The following is a 19,261-nucleotide window of genomic DNA, read 5'->3' as shown; positions in this document are numbered from 1 at the left end:
TGTTGGTGCACATAGGTGAACCCTTGCTTAGAATAAGTTGTTGGTGCACATAGGTGAACCATAGTATATAGGCTTTGGGCTTGACAAAGTAAACACTAGTTTTATTCCGCATTTGTTAAGCCCATCTCGTAAAAGTTTTAAACCTCCTATTCACCCCCCTCTAGGCTACATCCGTGTCCTTTCACCGGGGCTTGGACTTCCTTCTCCCCGGCCTTGATCCTCCGCGGCGCGGCCTCTTCCTCTTCTCCGCCTCGGCGTCAACCATGTCCTGGAGGGACGCGATGATCAGCAAATGCTCCCGGAGGTCGTCGTCGAATGCTTGCTCGTCCTCCAGCAGCAGGGCAACCATCTCATCGTCTCTATCCATGTCTAAAGCAAAATCAATGGTTAAAATTGCACCGAGGCAGACGACGCAACGAACAGCGGCCAATCGCGCCTACCTGGCAAGTCGTCGAGCACCTTGTGTGCGCGGAGGTGGGGCGGATTTGACGACGTGTTCTGGGACGCGATTGCGAAGCGGCGGCGGAACGACCGGTGGGAGCGCCAGCCGCGGCGACGGTGCCGACTCTCAGAAGAGATCAGACGCTCAAACGGCCGGCAAATCTAGCGGCGGCGGAGGGGTGGGAAGCGCGGGAAGGAAGGAGCGACGAGGAAAAAGGCGTGAATCAACGATTTATGCAAATACTCGCCGACATGTGGGAGCCCGCGTCGGTTCACCTCGCTTTTCGTTGTGTCCGGCGTGCCCGATGCGTCCCCTGTGGGCGGGGACGGCCTCGGGGCACCGGATACCGTATCGGGGGGCGCCGGACAAAATTGGACTTTGGGGGACGCGGCTGAAACCTTTTTTTGGTCCGGCGCGCCCCAAATTGCTTTGGAGGACGCGACTGAAGATGTTCTAATTTACAAGCATACAAGGGTTGATGTGCCTGTTGGAGGCACGGTTTGTGACGTCGGTAACCTAACAGGGGAAAAGTGCATGTATGAGCCAAAAAGACCTGTCCGTACAGATAGGTGTTACTTGTACATATGGCAACCGTCTATTGTTAACACTTTCAAGCAGGTAGATCGACAGTCACGCTTGAGCATTTGTGTTGGCATTCCACCTCCATGCCGTCCTGCTCCGATAACACATATCTGCCGACAGACCATCCGCATCCTAGCTGTCCCATTTTTATCTGGAAATGTGGCAATAGAGAAAACCATGGCACGATGTGGTTTCCCAAGCTGACTAAACGGAAACCCATGGAGTGCGACCCAACCACGCCCAAAATATTATCAACGGCAAAGATTTTCGCAGATGACAATTCGGAGAACCCAATCGCCATAACCTGATAGAAGTATATAGAAGAATAAAAATAAGATGTGCGTTTGATTTGTCTTAAATGTTCTTTTTCAGTGCTAATTTTTCTAGATATGGCAAAGAGATGATTATGGTCCAGTCCGCAACACCAGCCTAAACATGCAAGGGAAAGGGAGCATATAATAACATCGATAGATAATAATGATAGGCATATGAAATGTGAACTCCATTACCGTAAAACTTCGCAATTGTATCATTATGCACAATGCTTCGAATGGAAGCCGGCTGACTAGTCGGCATATTAAAAACAGTAGTGGCTCTTTCTGGGTTGTGGGCCTAAGAGCGGATCATCTTCGCGTCTTCACATGAGAGAGCAAGCTAAAAAAAATCATATGTGTGTCGTCTATGCTTGTTTCTACTTTAAGTACTGCATCCAATAGTATGACATGCACACTCCTTTTCTTTTTTATGCTTATCCTTGAGATGTTTTTGTGATAAGATGTGAGTTTACACATTTGACACTCTCTGTATTTGACTAGATTGTAAACCATACGCAGTGGTTTACCTTATTAGTTTATTATTTTATTCCACATGGTCCTTTTGTTGTAAATATGTTACTTGATAAAATCGTTTCTTCAAATATTCATTATATATGTTGATTCTCAGCCTATACCTACATATGTTGGCGAATCAATCAATCACAAGTTATAAAATTACTTGTTTTGTTCTACACGAGCTGATTGTACATTATTTTTTGTTGTCTAAATATGTCATTTAAACCTTGGTGTTTCCACCTCTACAAGTAAGAACATTTTTCTCCAATTGAAAAGGTGCAATATCATGCACTATACAATTTATGTTTTTTTTTTCATCTATATATGCTTTTGATAAATGTTGGACTTCTAAAAACTACAACAACTGCTCACATACCATATGTATATTTAACCTGGATTATATGTTATATTAAAATAAACTCCCATACTTGTTTACTACTTTTTTTGTATCTAATATTATCGTTTCTCCTTTTGAACTCAAACATCTATCATATAAAAATACACCAAGGTAACCATGGAACTTTAAATTCAAAATATGTTGCTTTTATAAATTTTCTTTTTGTAATCTCCTTGAGGTATAAATATGAAAAAATCACATTCATCCTCGAAATAACTTGTGCCATGCACCTAAATACATTATAATGGTGATTATATGTTTGTTACATTTTATTCTGTATAAATATCTCAATAGAGGATTCTCTTATGCACGAGTAGAGAAGATATTTTGATCATTATTCACATAAATTGGCTTGTGTTGCCTAGACTTAATTAAAGGGAAATTTCTAGAGTGCATGAGTTTTTTTACAATTAGTATATGTGGTGTTTTTTTATTAATTGAGTGTATGAGGCGTGAGCAAGAGGTTTGTGTTCAATTTCTCTCCTCTTTAATATGTGACGTGGTTCCCTCTAAGTGCTCCAAGAACGAGACGAAGCTATGTGTGGTAATATTCTGGATCAGCTAGTCGAACTTCTTGGCAAACAAGACCGTGACGATCTTTGTGTTGTTTGAGAGGACGACCAATGCGATTATTGACTTGGAAGGGCGCTTCTCTGGCAAGGGTGGGTGGTGCATGCGAGCTTCTTTGACGAGGATAGGATCGGGAGGGATGAGCTCGCTTTGATGCCAGGGGTCCAACATTTTGTTTACCATGTACTAATAAATTCGAATCCTTACTTGCAAAATGTGGAAATGCCTATGCCATATTATCCAATTGGATCATGGTGGTAGTATTAATCAAGTCCTATGATAGCTTTGGATGTTGATATTTACCGGCTTGGCATTGACATTGGATGCCAATACTTCTGTTAGGATGTTTATGTATTTTTTTTTTTGAGAAACACAGTACAAATGCAGACGCTCACATACACGCGCATACACTCACCCCTATGAACGCACACACGCACACCCTACCCCTATGAGCACCTTCGGAAGACTGAGCCGGCGGATTGAAACTTGAAATTGACGAAGTCACCACAGGCGCCTCGCTGTCGACGGGAACGTCGCCTCCCACTGAATGAATATTCCGCCTTTATGAGACACACAGATGTCAAATCTGGGATTTGAACTCTGGTGGGCTAGGGGTACAACCACCCTCCTAACCACCCAACCTCAGGTTGGTTCTCAGGATGTTTATGTATTTGAAACCAAGACTTGATTTTTTTTAGCCTAAATGCCAAATCTTGTTTTGATGGCCAAAGCGTGGAATTGCACTTGTGTGCAGGAGTATGATCAGTATGCAAGGCACGTCTCTGCTTGGCTTCTTACTTTGCCGCTAAACTGAAAAATTGTTGGAGTCACAGACTATGACAGGAGGCGACAGTCGCTGTTTGGCCGACAAGAGACAGCTTCGGTGAGTGCATTGACGGAGTACTCGATGCTGACGGCCTGCACTGCTCCCTCGACTCGCCGTCCGTCGCTGTGGAGTGGAGCAGGACGGATCGGCCGGATGATAGTACATAGTAGAGACATGCAAAATAGGAGTCTCATTGTTAACGTGGCAGCGCCTGGTGCTACAGTACTAGACATGCTGTCACGTTAAGGAGATGTACACTTGCGTTAGCGTCTCTCGAATCTGTACACGTGGACGCAGATTCCGCCTTTCAAATATCCAAACAAGCTGACTGAATCTTTCGACAGAGATGATAAGATAGTCACACCTGGAAGCATCTGTATTGGCCTGCTGACCTGCTCCGACAACAGATATCTGGATCCAGCGCGCGTACACCCACGCGCATCATCGCCGTCCCATTTTAATCTGGAAAAAATGTTGATGTAGAGGGAAAAAAACCACAGCATAATCTGGTTTTCCCAGCAGACGCGCAGACGGAAATCTGTGGCGTATGAGTATGACCCAATGAACGGGAGTGGTGTTTTGGACATGGGTGTATATGCTTCTTATATTTTGAAATGCATTTTATTTATATTTTAAATTTCAAAAAAATTGAAACAAAAAATTCGTACGTACATCTTCACGTGCTACGCGCTCACAAAGTTTTTTCATAAAAAATCAACTTATCATGTGACGTGTGTAAAAAGAAAAAAATCAGTGTTAAAAATAATGCTTTTGATAAGATAAAGTTTCTCCTTTTTTACATAGACAACATGAAGAAGATAATGCTCTTGTCAAGTCCATCATTGCCTCCCAAGCGATCTATCACCTAACTCCCCGTCATTCCGCCTCCCATTCTCGACAACATGAAGAAGATTGAGAGAGCCTTTCTTTGGACGGCAACCGACAAAGTCACGGGAGGGCAATGCAAAGTCAATTGGGAGACGGTTTGCCGCCCCAAAGATCTTGGGGGGCTTGGAGTTCTTAATGTTGAGAAATTCGCAAGAGCCCTTAGAATGCGGTGGTCTTGGTTAGAATGGACGGACCCGGCCAAGATTTGGGTTGGTTTAGGAAATCCTTTCACGGACGTGGACATGGACCTTTTCTATGCTTCCACAAATATCGTTGTGGGAAATGGGAAGAAGACGAAGTTTTGGGACGCCCCTTGGCTTAATGGCTTGAAACCTAAAGACCTCGCCCCTCTCATCTATGCGGAGTCTAAGGGAAAGAATTGGACGATCAACAAGGGTACAAAAAATGATGCTTGGATTGGTATGATCCATATTGAAGGAGATCTCACCTTTGCTCACTTGGAGCAATTTTTTGATCTTTGGACTGTGCTTAATGGCTACAACTTTGACGAGGATGTGGAGGATTCCATTTCTTGGACGCTCACAGAAGATGGCCACTACACGGCGGCATCGGCTTACAAAGCACAATTCTTTGGCACCATTGCCTCAGATTTTAAAAGGACCGTTTGGAAGATTTGGGACCTCGAAAAGTTAAGTTCTTTGCTTGGCTTGCCCTTCAAAATAGGCTTTGGACGGCGGATCGTTTGCAAAAAAGAGGTTGGCCTAATTGCGGCAATTGCCTTCTATGCATGAGGAGTGCGGAGTCCATCGATCATCTTCTCGTTCATTGCCGTTTCACCCAAAGGCTTTGGGGTCTAATCAAAGAGTGGCTCGGTTTATATTCCATTGAACTCCACACGTGGCTTGCTATGTCTCTTCATGAGTGGTGGAGCCTCATGACCGGTGCCTCTATGCCAAACCGGAAAGCTCTTGGGTCCGTTGTTCTCCTCACCTCTTGGGAGATTTGGAATGAGCGAAATGCTAGAATTTTTAGGCACAAACATGCTCCACCAACGGTGGTTTTCGGGAACATTAAAAAAGAGCTAATACTTTAGGTCGCCGCGGGGGCGAAGCATGTGAGTATTTTGATGCCGCGAGAGTAGGCGGTTTGTAAAGTCTGGCTGGGTCACCTTGTAAACTTCTTTTTTCTCCTTAATTAATAGAATGAGGCAAAGCTTTTGCCTCCGTTTCAAAAAAAAAACATTGGTTTTTCGTGAAATTTGGCGAATGCACATACATTATGGAGATGTACATGTAGAATTTTTTATCCAAATTTTTTGAAATCCCGAAATATACTTTTTTGGTATAGAGAGCATACGCACCTAGGAGCCGAATTGAATTTCCGCCAATGAACATCCTATGCAATTTGTCTATTCAACAGGGGCACGTCCAAGTCTTGATTTTGCCACACCAAATTGAAGATGCTTCGAGACGGATCTACTTCTTCCATTTTAAAAGCAGTGTTGCGGCTTTTTGAAATACATATTTTTCGATAAAGGATGCTTTATTACTTTTAAAAATACATATACGTCCACATTAGAGTAGTGACGTTTATTCTAAAATGGAGGTAGTAATTATTTATGGCGGACTAGGACCTGAGGCGGCACTCGGTGTTTGGCCGACAGGCGACAGTTCCCGTGTGTCGGTGGATGACGGAGGAGCCGATGCTGACGGCCGGCGCGGCACTGGTAGCCCGTCGCTGTGGAGTGGATCGTGCAGGACGGATTCCTCCCCAATGCAGGAGAGGAGTGGTACAGCTACCAGAGTATAAAACCGCTTGCTCAGGGTTCTTGAAGATGCACGCTCGTGTCACCGTCTCCGAAATCCAGAGAGAACTTTCATCTAGTACAAAATTTCGGAGAGAACAAATCTGTTTCACTGTTTCTGTATTTGAAATATCAATCCACTTGGTCGGCGGTAGGCGCGTGTGCGCTCCCGGTGGTAAATCCATGACGCGTCCTTCCTTGTACGCAGGGTGCTGCCTCTGGTGTCTGAATTCTTATTATCGTCTGAGGCCTGCTGCTGTCTTGTCTTGGTGTTATCTGAAATTGTCGAGGGAGACGATGAGACAGCAAGGCAATATTGCTAGTTCAGCTCCATGTCGGGCTGCTTTCGATAATAGCTGTCCAATTTGAGCTCTGAAAGAAAAAAGTGAGGTAGACAAAACAGCAACGCAATTGACGTAAACGGAAATCTCTGCCATTGCCGCTTCCTGATCCATAGAGTACAAGTACACACCAGTAGCCAGTACAGCACCACGACCATAGACATATTGTGGTCTTCTAGGGCATCTCCAGCGGCGCGACGTGAGCGATCGTTTGCCTCCGTCGTGACCGAAAATGCGTATGGCATCACCTCCAACGACGCGATGCAAAGTGACCGGGTCATCCGCAGAGACGCAAACCTGGCACATATTTGCGGCAGGTTTGCGTCTCTGCGGACGCTGGCAGCGAGCCTACATCGAGGGCATCGCTTCGGCAGCCATCGCTTCCGCGGTCAGCGCTTCCGCGTCTGCACCGCAGCCTTCGCCATCAATGGCGTGGCTGCCTGTTCTGCGCGCGCACTGGCGGGCGGCGGTTGGGCTTCTGCGCCGTCTTCAATGGCATCGTATCCCGCGCGCGGCCGGCCTTAAAAGTCCACCGGCCTCGTTCCTCCTTCGCCCACACCTCCACTCGCACCACCACCGCCGCAGCGCCATGGGGAAGAAGAACGACTTCGAAGCGTCCGGCAGCGACCGAGAGGGATCCGAGGAGGAGGGCGGACTTCATGGGCGACATGGATTTTCCCTTCGACCGTCCACCGCCGACTCGTCCACGAAGATAGCAGGCGCCGACGCGTCGTGACCATGCATCGACGCGTGCACACTACAACGACGACGACGACGACGACTACATCGAGGCGCTGGCGTACCATAACGAGGAGGTCAAGGATGACAACGGTGACTACGTCGCGGTCGTCTTCCACGAATGGCAGCAGGCCATGGCGGAGGGCCGCAAATTTGAGTTCCCTGAGAACATGACGGACGACGAGATGGCGAAGCTCGGCGTCCTCGTCTCCGAGAACGACCCACATGTGCAGCCGCCGCTGCCACGCTACGCCACCGGCGTCATGCCGGCGGGCCTATCGGAGGATGAATCCCTTCGATTGGCGCTCCAGGTCTCGGCCGCGCCACAACCGCCACCACAGCCGAACCCCTGGGCTCCTCCACCGCCGCCACAGCCGCATCCCTGGGCGCCTCCACCGCCGCCACAGCCAGAGCCCTGGGCGCCTCCACCGTAGCCAGAGCCCTGGGCGCCTCCACCGTAGCCAGAGCCCTGGGAGCCTCCACCTCCAGCACCGCCGGCGCGCCCGGCGTACGCTCCCCCGGTTTCCAACTTGTCGTGGGTGATACCGGAGGTCATCGTGCTCGACAACGACAACGAGCAGCAGTAGGCGCACACGTTTAGGGTTTATTTTCATGTATTCAACTATGTAAATTATGTTTTCATGTTTAAGAAATGATTCGGCCAAAATATGCATCGTGCCGCTGGAGCCACCCCGACGCAAATGGACGTGCGGTCGATTTCGACCATTTCGACCGATGCAAACGAACGCGCGCGGACATTTCCGGACGCTAAAATGCATCGCGCCGCTGGAGATGCCCTTAGGTGAAGCCCAAGAAGCCGCTCAACCACGTTCGCGTCGACGTCGATGTGGCGATGGCGCTCTAGAACAACATGACCCCTTGTCTGGGGTAGAGCGATGTCTACCTGTCGGCGACTGGCTTCTTAGCCATCGGAAGGTTCCCATGTCGTTGATGTCTACTTTTTCATATCTCTCTCCTCCATATATACAAAAGTGCCACCTAGGCGGGCTATATGCCCGCTATTTTACTTGTTATCATCTTATGGGTGTCCATATTTCGGAGGAAAAAAAAGGCAGCTCCGGGTAAAAGCAATCGGAATCCGCACCCGAGTCTTCTTGTGTTGGCCAACAACCGTTGAGACAGATTATGGTCCTGGCTGCAGACCGAAGATCCTACTACAAAATCTGTCTTTCCAACAGGGGCACACGTCTACGTCTTGATTTTGCCACACCAAATTGAGGACGCTTGGAGACGGCTCTATCGCGGACTAGACATGCCTGAGGCGACACTCGCGGTTTGGCCGACAAGCAACAGCTCCCGTGTGTGTACAGCCGGCACGGCACTGCTCGCCCGGCGCCCGTCGTTGTGGAGTGTACTATCGAGCACGAGCAGGACGTATTTAAAAAATGGGTTCAGAAGCTCAGGGTCACCGTCTCCGAAACCCGGAGAGAACAAATCTGTTGCTCTGGTGGTTACTACCACTTGGCAGACGTGGAATAAGTTTCTGATAAGGGATTTGGTGCATGCATCAGCGCACTCTTCACTTTAATTTTTTTGAAAATTTGGAAATCTCACACTTCTATGTCTTAAATATATAGATAGATATGTAGTACAAGAGATGTGTACTCAAAAAAATCCCGGTAAAAAATACTTTAAATATTGGCAAATACAAAAAAAAGCAAATTTCTGGCAAAAAACCGCAACAAACTACTATTTTACTACTATATTACTACTATTTAATGGGAGAAAATTTTCTTTTTAATATTTCTCAAAATACAACGTATACTTTTTTGCATAACTCCTCCTGTATGTATCTATCTATATATTTGACACCATAATTTTTTGAAACATTGAAGTGGGAGATTTTAAAATTTTCAAAATCTAAAACTGAAGAGAGTATTGGTGTCCATGTGTCAAAGAGACTTTTTCAGTAAGTTTCTGTAGTATTTTGAATAATATCAAACCACTAGTTTGGTTGCACGTGTTTGTGTTTGTGTATCGGGACAACGGACTCTACGTATCGGTTACCTACTGACGAGTCGTCGTCTGCACCATTGATTCTACCTACGTGCTGTCCTCGTTGTTTGAATTTGAACTCATCTTCGTCTCATCGTCTGAGCTCTGCCGCCCTGGTGTTATCTGAATATTCTTTTTCCACGGATCGAGATGATAAGCCGGCCGGCAAGGCATGGCTGTAGTCTCATGCTTGCGCTCCATGCCGGCCTGCTCCGACGATAGATTTAGCGGCAGAGGGCCATCCCCATCCTGGCTGTCCCATTCTTCAGCTGAAGAAAGAAAAATAAAACGACCACACAATCTTGCTTTACTGTATTTGTCAGCGGAACATGTGGCATCCATGTGACTCGGCGACAAATAACAAAAAGTTCAGTTGCTTTTCACATATAACTAGCAGGCAGTAGAATCTTCCTGACATGAGCAGGAGAATACGATCTGTTCGATTTGTTGTAATGCATCTTTTAGCAGTGGGTAGTTAAGATTTTTCTGGCCAGGGATTAAAGATGCTTCTTGTCCGATGCACGTCATCACGTGAAGCTGCAAGCGGAAAGGAAGGGGGGCACGCGGTGACAGATAAAGGCAGGGCACCCAGTTCCATGGTTCTGAAAAATAGAAGCTGTTTCAGCTTTATTTTTTATACGTGAAACTGCTTCAGTTTTTGGTAAAAATAAGTAAAGTTGGTTTTGCAGAATAGGAAAACACGAAATCTGTTATTTATTTACATCCCACTGCCCATCAATAAGTGACCAAAACGTTACGTATATCTTATCTTTCTCCCCTCCTCTCCCGGGCAAGCTCCTAGCGCCGACAGCAACGAGCTACAACTTGATTTGCGCGGCGGCGAAAATGAATCGGACAAGTTCAACTCCAGCGGAAGATACACTGACTAGTTCGCCAACGATCACGATTCAGTGGCGACAAATCTAAATCGCGTTCCGGTGAAGTCAAATCGGGAAAGGGTCTGGACCGAGAGGAGGGAGGGGAGAGATAATACGTGTGTAATGTTTTTGTCACTTATTAGTAGCAGCAGTCGGATGTAAATTGCAGAAGCTTCGTGTTTTTCTGTTTATGTGCCAAAAAAGCTAGAGGGAGGAGAGAAATAGCGCGTGTGTTTTTATGTTAACTTTTTCAAATCAGTCTCTTCTCTTGAATCCGTAATGTATACATAATTCTACTAGTATGTAAATACCGATCTGAAAACAAGTTCAAGATTTCTAATTACCCCGGTGTTTGGTAACGTCACGGCAGTGCCGGGTGGTTCAGCGCCACCGACGCAGCCATCCTCGCCTTCATGGCCAACTTCACCGCCTGAAAATACTTTGCCACGGACAAGATGAACTTCCAGCCAAAGATTTACGCGATCGTGCATTTTTGCGTTCCAGACGTGGCGAGGTGTGCTTTGCGTTTTTATATTTCACGGATCCAACTTCACGGTACCAAAAGTTAGAGCAAGTCCAATTTTTTTGAAAACCGTGGGGTTAAGGGGAACACCGAAGCACCTCAGGACACACGTCGGAATGATTGGAGCCTCTGGCTTGAAAGCTCCTCCGTGTAGTATCATTATGCAGGGTGATTAGCACTTAGCTCCCTTGCTCGGCGGCAGCAGGACCGTATCGTGTCCCGCCCGTTGCCACACATAGTGCGCGCGTGCCAAACCAACCTGGCGTACATCTATCATCACTACGTCGGCGTAGTCGTCGTGGCAGACCGGATCGTACGCGGGGGCGCCGGCGGTAATCATCATTCGCAACAACCTTGAAACGGTCGAAGAATGTACGTAATGCATCATCGATCGATCGTGCAGCCACAGCGCACGGATCTGTGGTTCGTTGAGGGATCGTGCCCACCACCCAGGAGACTCGAGGGGCCTTTGACGTTTAGGTAAGGGCATCTCAAGCGGCGCGACGCAAACGGACGCTGAGCGATCGTTTTTGTCCGCCATGATCGGAAATGCATCCCGGGCTGTTCCGTGGCGGCATAAAGTGATCGGGCTGTCATGGAGACGCATAAACTGGCCCAAATATGCGCCAGGTTTGCGTCTCGGCGACGCTTCGGGACGCGCAAAGTGTCCGCTCGCTTCCCCACCGGGCCCGCCAGCGAGTCCGCATCGAGGGCATCGATTCGGGCGATCGGTGCTTCCGCGTCTGCGCCGCGACCTCGCCATCAATAGCGCGGCTGCACATTACGCGCGCGCCGGCGGCGAAGGCGGGCCTGCGGCGCCTTCAATGGCATCGTATCCGCGCGCGCCCGCCCATAAAAGTCCACCGCCGCGTCGCTCCTTCGCCCACACCTCCACAACCACCACCGCCGCCGCAGCGCCATGGGGAAGAAGAATGACTTCGAGGCCTCCGGCAGCGGCAGCAAGAAGATCCCGCTCCCCGTCTCGGTGGGGAGGCTCATGCACGGCAAATGGATGCCGTGCGACGACGCCCGGTCCGGTGTGCATGCACAGTGGCTAGCGGCTCACCGCCGCCGGTGCCTATCCCTCCGATGCACTGCGCGCGAGCACGATCGGACCGCGGAGATCCGGCGCAGAGGCGGTATCTGCCGACGGACCTCGCGACGATCCGGCGTACGCCATCGACTCCGAGCTTTGGCGTACGTACCTGTCCACGGAGACGGACGGAGACGAAGAGCGAGCTTCATGGGCGACGGGGATTACACCTTCGGCCTGCACCGCCGACGCGTCGTGAGCGAGCGCCGACGCGTCGTGAGCGACGCAGACGCGTCGTGGCAGTGCCGACGCGTCGTCGGCGGCGCGGACGCGACGTCGTGACGCAAGACAACGACGCCGACGACGACGACGAAGCCTACGCTGTGTAGGACGACGACTACGTCGAGGCGCTCGCGTACCATAGCGAGGAGGCGAAGGACGACAGCGACGACTACGTCGATGTCGTCTTCCAAGAATGGCAGCAGGCCTTCGCGGAGGGCCGGAACTTCGAGTTCCCGGAGAACATGACGGACGACGAGATGGCGAAGGTCGCCGTCCTCGTCTCCGAGCACGACGCGCATGTGCGGCCGCCGCGCCGCTTATGCCACCGCCGTCATGCCGCCGGGCTTGTCGGCGGATGAAGCACTTCGACGAGCGCTCCTGAGTCGGCGGCGCCTCGCCACCGCCGCCACGGCCGCGAGGCACAGGCGCCTCAACCGCCGCCACGGCCGCGGGCACAGGCGCCTCCAACGCCGCCACGGCCCGCGATCTTGGGCGCCTCCCGCCCGCGCCACGGCGCGATGCGGGCCCCTCCACCGCCGCCACAGCCGCAGCCTCCTCAACCTCGACCACCGGCAGCGCGCCCGGCGTACGCTCCCCCGGATGCCAACTGGCCTTGGGTCGTACCTGAGCTCATCGTGCTCGACAGCGACGACGAGCAGCACATCGACGAGGAGCAGTAGGCGTTTTAGGTTTATTTTTTAAGTATGTAAACTACGCTTCATGTTTAAAAAAAAAGGATTCATCCTAAAAAAGTACGTCGTGCCGCTGGAGCCACCCCCGACGCAAACGGACGCATGGTCAATTTCGACCAAAAGGATCGACGCAAACGGACGCGTGCGGACGCTAAAATGCGTCGCGCCGCTGAAGATGCCCTAACCGACGACGACGCGCTGGTGGGCGGTACTGGAACTGGAAGTGTGAGGATGCACGCCGTCTACCAAACCGTCAGACCGTCACACCACACACACACTCCCGCTGCTCTGCCGCGGTTGGCGGTTGAAAGAAAACGACGCGAAACCTACAAAGCACACCCTGAAAAAAAGCTGTACTCCGTACTATTCTAACAAAAAAGGAGTAGTAACTTGGTAGGAACTTGTCAGTTATATCAGTAAGATACAGACGCGTGCAACTTCTCCGAGCTGAAAATCCACACGGATAGATAGAAAAGTCTGGTTTGGGGAGCAGAAGAGGCCGACAGCCACCGAGTCTCGGTTCTTTTGATCCTCGCCGGCGCCCAAGACGCCAACGCCATCACTCCATCAGCACATGCACATCCCAATCGCGATTCGCCGACCCAGCTCCTCTGCCCGGCTCGAGCGTTGCCTCTGGGAGTTGGGCCCGCTTTCCCAATCTGGATCTCGCTTTCCGCTCACCGCGGGTGAACTTGGATTCCCGCTTTCCGATGGAGTCCTACTACATGCGACCCGACATCTCCACTTCACTAGCCTTTGTACACGGCGTCCAGCGAAACCATTTTTTTTTAGCTTATATAGGGGTGCTTACGTGAATGTGAGTATGCGAAACCATTATTTATTTACTCCCTCTAATTCGAATTAATTGACTTAGTTTTATCTACAAATGTATCTAGTCATTTTTGTTGAATCGTCTACACGTAGACAAAATTGAGTCAATTAATATGAATCGGAATATATATATAATTTAGATTTAAAACAGTAAGTACACTATAACAGTTTATTACAAGTTTAACAATGAACAAGACCTCTGCTCCTTCTTCTTGAAGGGCCATGCGGCGCCATCTTCACAGTGACGCTTTGTGCTTGTCACCTCCCCAGGCGAGTCGGTCACATCCAACAAGCATGTCTCCCATCCGACGAGTACTCCTTCCAGTCGTCCTCCTCCACCGTTGGTATACGCGACCTGCACTTCAGCCATAGCTCGAGCCTTCTTCTTCGCCGATGCCTCCGCCTTTAGTCGTGTTCACCTACCATATTCATCCTCTTCCTCCTCCTCTGCTCGTTTGGTGCTGAGCCTGAGCTGCTTGGAGTTTTCTCCCTTTCCAACCGATGTCGCCCCCTAGGTTGAACAGACGAGATGTCGCCTGGAGGGGGGGGGGGGGGTGGGTGGTGAATAGGCGTTTTAAAAACTAGGAATTTCACTTGTAAGAATGCGGAATTAAACTAACGTTTATTTTAGAAGCGCAAAACTTAAATATGCTAGGCTCAACTAAGTGCAACAACAACTTAGATAAGCAAGATAGGCATAAGATATAAATAGCATAAGTGATAGCGAGATATAAGTACTTCAAGCACTATGGCTATCACAAGGAAAGTAAACTCGGGTATAAAGATAATTGAGACGTGCGGAGACGAAGATGTATCCCCGCGTTTCCCCACACAAGGTGAGGTACATCAAGTTGGAGAGATACAGACTACCACGAAGGTTCACCTTCTTTTCTAAGCCAATACCACGAAGGACAAAAGTATTTTCCTTATGGTTAGATTTTCCTCAATACAGAGATGGCAAGCCCCACAACCACTTCACAGGCTCCACAAACAAGAAGCTCGGGTCTCTTCACAATTTTCCATGAAGGGGTCACCGAAACACCAACCGCCAAGCCAACTAGAAGGTCACCTTTCGAAGAGTAACACGCCCTTTTGGAGCACTTTAGGACCCTGAGTGGAGATGCTCTTATGATGCCATCCACCAACGCGGCAACAATGGCCCTCACGAGACCCCACCGTTTCTCTCACTATTTTTATTGAAAATTTTCAGATTTTTTTTAAAATTTTTATAACTTGCAAACATATTTTTTATATGGCAAAAGCATTGGAGCTGGAGAGCCAAAAACAATTTTCGTCTCTCGAATCTCTTTTAACTGACTTAGAATTAGTATACCACTCCTTATTCTTACGTAAATAGAAGTAGCTCCCTTGCTCGGCGGCAGCAGGAGCGGATCGTGTCCCGCTGCTGGCCATGTGACTGCTCGTGTTGCATCCATTTATGCATCTTCCAACTCGTCGACCTCGGCGACCGGGCCGATCTGATGTCCTCACCGCCGGAGTAGCCGGCCGGAGATGGACTAGGAGAGGCGCCGGATTTAGGGTAGTTCTTTTTAGGTGTAGATCTAGTGTGTTTTGGCGTGATGCCCGCTTTTGGCGTGATGCCTTTCTTCGGCTTGATGCCGGGAGGTTCTCGCCGGATCTTGGGAGCTGGATCCGGCGCCGGCTGGTGGTGCTCCGTCTCGTCGTCGTGCTCCAGTGGATGGAGCCAGCTGCGGTGAGAGGTGCTGCCACGAGCTCCTCTGCAATAAAAGCTTCTGGCTGTGCAAGATTGTTGGCTCTGCAGCTGCTACCTCCTTCTTCTTCGACCGGCCGTGGTGGCGAGGGAAGAAGTGGAGTTTGTGTGCTGGGGGTTGTGGTCTGCTGGCGGCGGGGTAGTGTTTGCCCGGTCTTTGTGGCGCGGTCTTGAAGCCATCTTCGGACCGGTGCCTCCGGAGAGCTTCTGAGGTGGAAGAAGAAGGAGCGCCGGGTTTCGATCATCCCCTTTTTGAAGTATAAGCGCCTCCATCGCCCATTATCTTGTTCGGCTCTTCTGGCGTGTGTCGCGTTCTTCCCGGCCGGCCATGGCGGCGAGGGGAGGAGGGACGCCGCCGTTGTCGCTTGGATGAGGAAGGTTCATCTGCTGCTGCTTTGTGCTAATCACATGGTTGACATGATTGTCGCCATGATCCGCGGCCAAGAAGATCGCCGCTCTTGCCGTCGTTTCAACGACGCTTCTTCAACCTCCAATTCGGAGGCCCTGGATGGAGTTCTCGGCCGGCGCTTTTCTCCTCCTAGTCACCAAGTGGTCCGTCCCCGGTTGCTGGTTGCAGGAGGCCGGATGCGGGACTCCGACGAGTTCGTCGTCGGTGGAGAAGGCTCTGTACTTGATTGCTTTTCTGTATTTTTAGCAGGGTCTTTTCTGTTAATTTCAAAGGACCAGTTTGTATTTTCCTTCTCTCAGGGTCCTTCTTGTAAAATGTTCCCACCGACTGAAATAATATAAGGCAGCTCCTAGGGTCTTCCAGACCCCTCCTTTGTGCAAAAAAAAAAACTCGTCGACCTACGAACGGTTACATGCTACCTCATCGTATATACAGTACCAATGTACCATGCTTGTAAATTAAGGAGCTGTACTGGATCTCTTGCGCGTGTCAAACCAACCTGGCGTACGTCGCTGTATTCTCGTGACAGAACGGTGGACCGGATCGTACGCGCTGGCCACTTAATCAGTTGTTAATCATCTGCAACAACCTTGAAATGGTCGAAGAATGTAATGCATCATCGATCGTGCCGTGCGTCGTCGTGGGCACAGCGCACGCGCGCGCACCGACTCTCTCTCTCGTTATTTGTTCGGACATCGTGCTCGCCGGTTCCGCCCGCCCAGCTGACTTGGGGCGAAAGCCTCTCAGTCAACCCTCCGGCCTTTGATGTTTTACTAACTGACAGGCTGACCGACGACACGTTGGTGGTAACTTTTTTTTCGATAAAGGGAATATATTAATATCAAAAAGATAACAATTACATCCAGCCTCTGCAATAACGCACCACCCTAATGGTACTACGGATACACACAGCAAAAAAACAAAAAAGAAAACTAAGAAACCAAAGTCCCGGTACAGTATCTCGGGCCTAACAATAACAATACATCAACCGCCAAGACAAGACCTGAAATACAGACTCTCCAAAAACGACGCCTCCAAGAAGGGAACAGTGCTCTAACACCGTCGTCGCCCGATCAACGATCTTAGGTTTTCACGCTGAAGATAGTCCCCACTCTCAAAACAATGCATCCAACAAGGTCATTGACAGGCACAACCAGTTAAGGCCAGACCTTGGGTTTTCACCCCTGAAAAGTAGGACTCTGAACTTCACCTGTGTTGTCGCCCCCACTTTCATACCGCTGCAAGCCCCTCAACAGCGCGGAGACTTTAACCTCCATTAGCTAGTCCTCCCCTCTGGCCTTCATGAACTTCTCTTCTTCCGACTTTCATCATGGATTCATAGTCACTTGATGTCAACACAGAAAAAGAGCTTCGCGTCGCTCCCTCCAGAATCAATCGGTCGGAATAAAAACATGGGTGCGCACGACCGAATACCACCGATCCAGCAAACTCCAGGCACAAAGCACTGTTACATTCGCCGGCAGAGCCTTCCGGAACTCAACACTCCGGCTAGATCACGAGTCCAGGCCTCGGTAGGTCTTCCTCTTCACGCAAGAGAGACCCTAGGACCACCTCCTTTATTCAGGTCGGACCCCCACGTCGATGACCATCCCGGGATGGCCACTCCAACCCTCCACCGGCGACTCCGTCGCCGGCTTCCAAACATCTCCATCTCGCCGCCGGAACGCGGTGATAGATCGATAGATCCACCACCACCAACCGCAGGCCGACCCTCTCTGGCGAAGAAGAGGGCCACCTCCACCGTCGTACCCAAGGCTGCTGCCCCGGGCGACCTCGTGTCGCGGGTGAAGCCCGAGATCGCCTCCACTCACCGGCGAGAGGCGGGGGGAAATTGGCGCAGGCCATGGGCCTGGCCGCCGCCCACCACCAGCCCCTGCCAGAGTGCTGCGGAGAGCCGACGGGAGGAGGGAGCGCAGCGCAGGCCGCCGCCGCCCATCCCAACCGCGCCGGCCGGTCCACCAGGGGAGAGCCGTCGGGAGAAGGCGGCGCAGCGCAGGCCGCCGCCACCCATCCCATCCGCGCGTTCGCCATGCTCGAGGAGGGGAGATCCGGTCGCCGTCCACCATGCGTCGATGAGGAAGGGCCCCCGCCGCCGCCACGCCCCGTGGGTCTTTGCCCCGGAGGCGCTACCGGTGGCGGCGGCGGTTAGGGCTGGGAGGCTGGGAGTCCCTGGCGCTGTTGGATGTCATAACTATAAGTGTGAGGATTAGGTCGAACCGAGTATGCTAAAATGGATGTCTGAATAAGTTTATTTGTTTGGGTCCGGTAGCCCAGTAAACAATAAAATTGCAATCAAATAGCTTTGCATCTTTATTACATTCAAATAAATGGCATACTTCAAATGCAATGTTATGCAGGACATAACAAAACATAGTTCACAATCAAACATATAGAAATAAGATGGGATCACCACTTCTCGTTCTGCTTATAACCTGTTAATGCCCACTGATGCTTAATCAGATCCGCTAAAGGACATACGTGAATATGGTTATCACGAAGCTCAACATGCATATGAAGAAACTCCTCTAACGTTGAAGAAGCCCGAGGCTACGACTCAACAAACTTGCTCGGTCGTATTGAAGACCGGCTTCGTGTGGTGGAAGTAGTTCGCTAGAGCCGATAATGGCGAGCCTCTCGATTGGGCGCCACATTGCCCATGTGATGCCTCGTCCAACTAGATGGGCATGACGTTGCTGTAGAAGAACTTGATCAACTTACTGAGATCCATCTATGGGAAACACGGATGGATTAATGGCCAGTCTAGATGGCACAAGTGGACGAAAAATAGTCTAGGTTTTCGTACCTCAAAATGGCCCCACAATTGGACGAACGGGTGTCCTAGGGATCGATACTGGTGGCCAGGTTTGAGCAGACGGGGGCAAACATGGTCCTCTAGACCGATGTCGATTTTACCGATTCCTAATCTACTCCATCCGGTCTCTTGCACTGGCTACCTCGGCGATGTCGACTACTTAGATCGTGAGATCGCCGCAGAAGAAGAGGAGAACGCGGACGAGGACGAGGACGAGCTCGCGGAAATGGCAGACTACGACCACGACGACGGCGGGCCGGCGTGGGATCTGGAGACCCAACCGCCGGATATTACCGAGGAGGAGGCCATTGCCATGGCACTGGCCAACAGCGAGCTCGACGAGCTCAACCAGCTTGCTTTATGGGATGGGCTCGCAATCCAGCTTCGCGAGTCCGCGCTCGCGCAGGGGAGGCCGGCTCCGGCTGCTGCTCCGGCCTGGGAACCGTTGCCACCTTCACCACAGCCTCCTGCGCAGGAGACGACCTGGCCGCAGTTGCCGCAGCTTGTCCTACCTCCTCCACCGCCGGCGTACCAGCTTCCATGGTCGACGCCTGAGTTATCGACCTCGTCAGCGACGACGAGCAGTAGGCAGTACCTAGTTTTACCACGCTTTTATGACATTTTTATGTTTTTTATTAATGCAAATTATGACT

Source organism: Lolium perenne, chromosome 5 (genome assembly GCF_019359855.2).
Source record: "Lolium perenne isolate Kyuss_39 chromosome 5, Kyuss_2.0, whole genome shotgun sequence".
Classification (NCBI taxonomy): Eukaryota; Viridiplantae; Streptophyta; class Magnoliopsida; order Poales; family Poaceae; genus Lolium; species Lolium perenne.
This window is presented reverse-complemented; position numbering follows the sequence as displayed.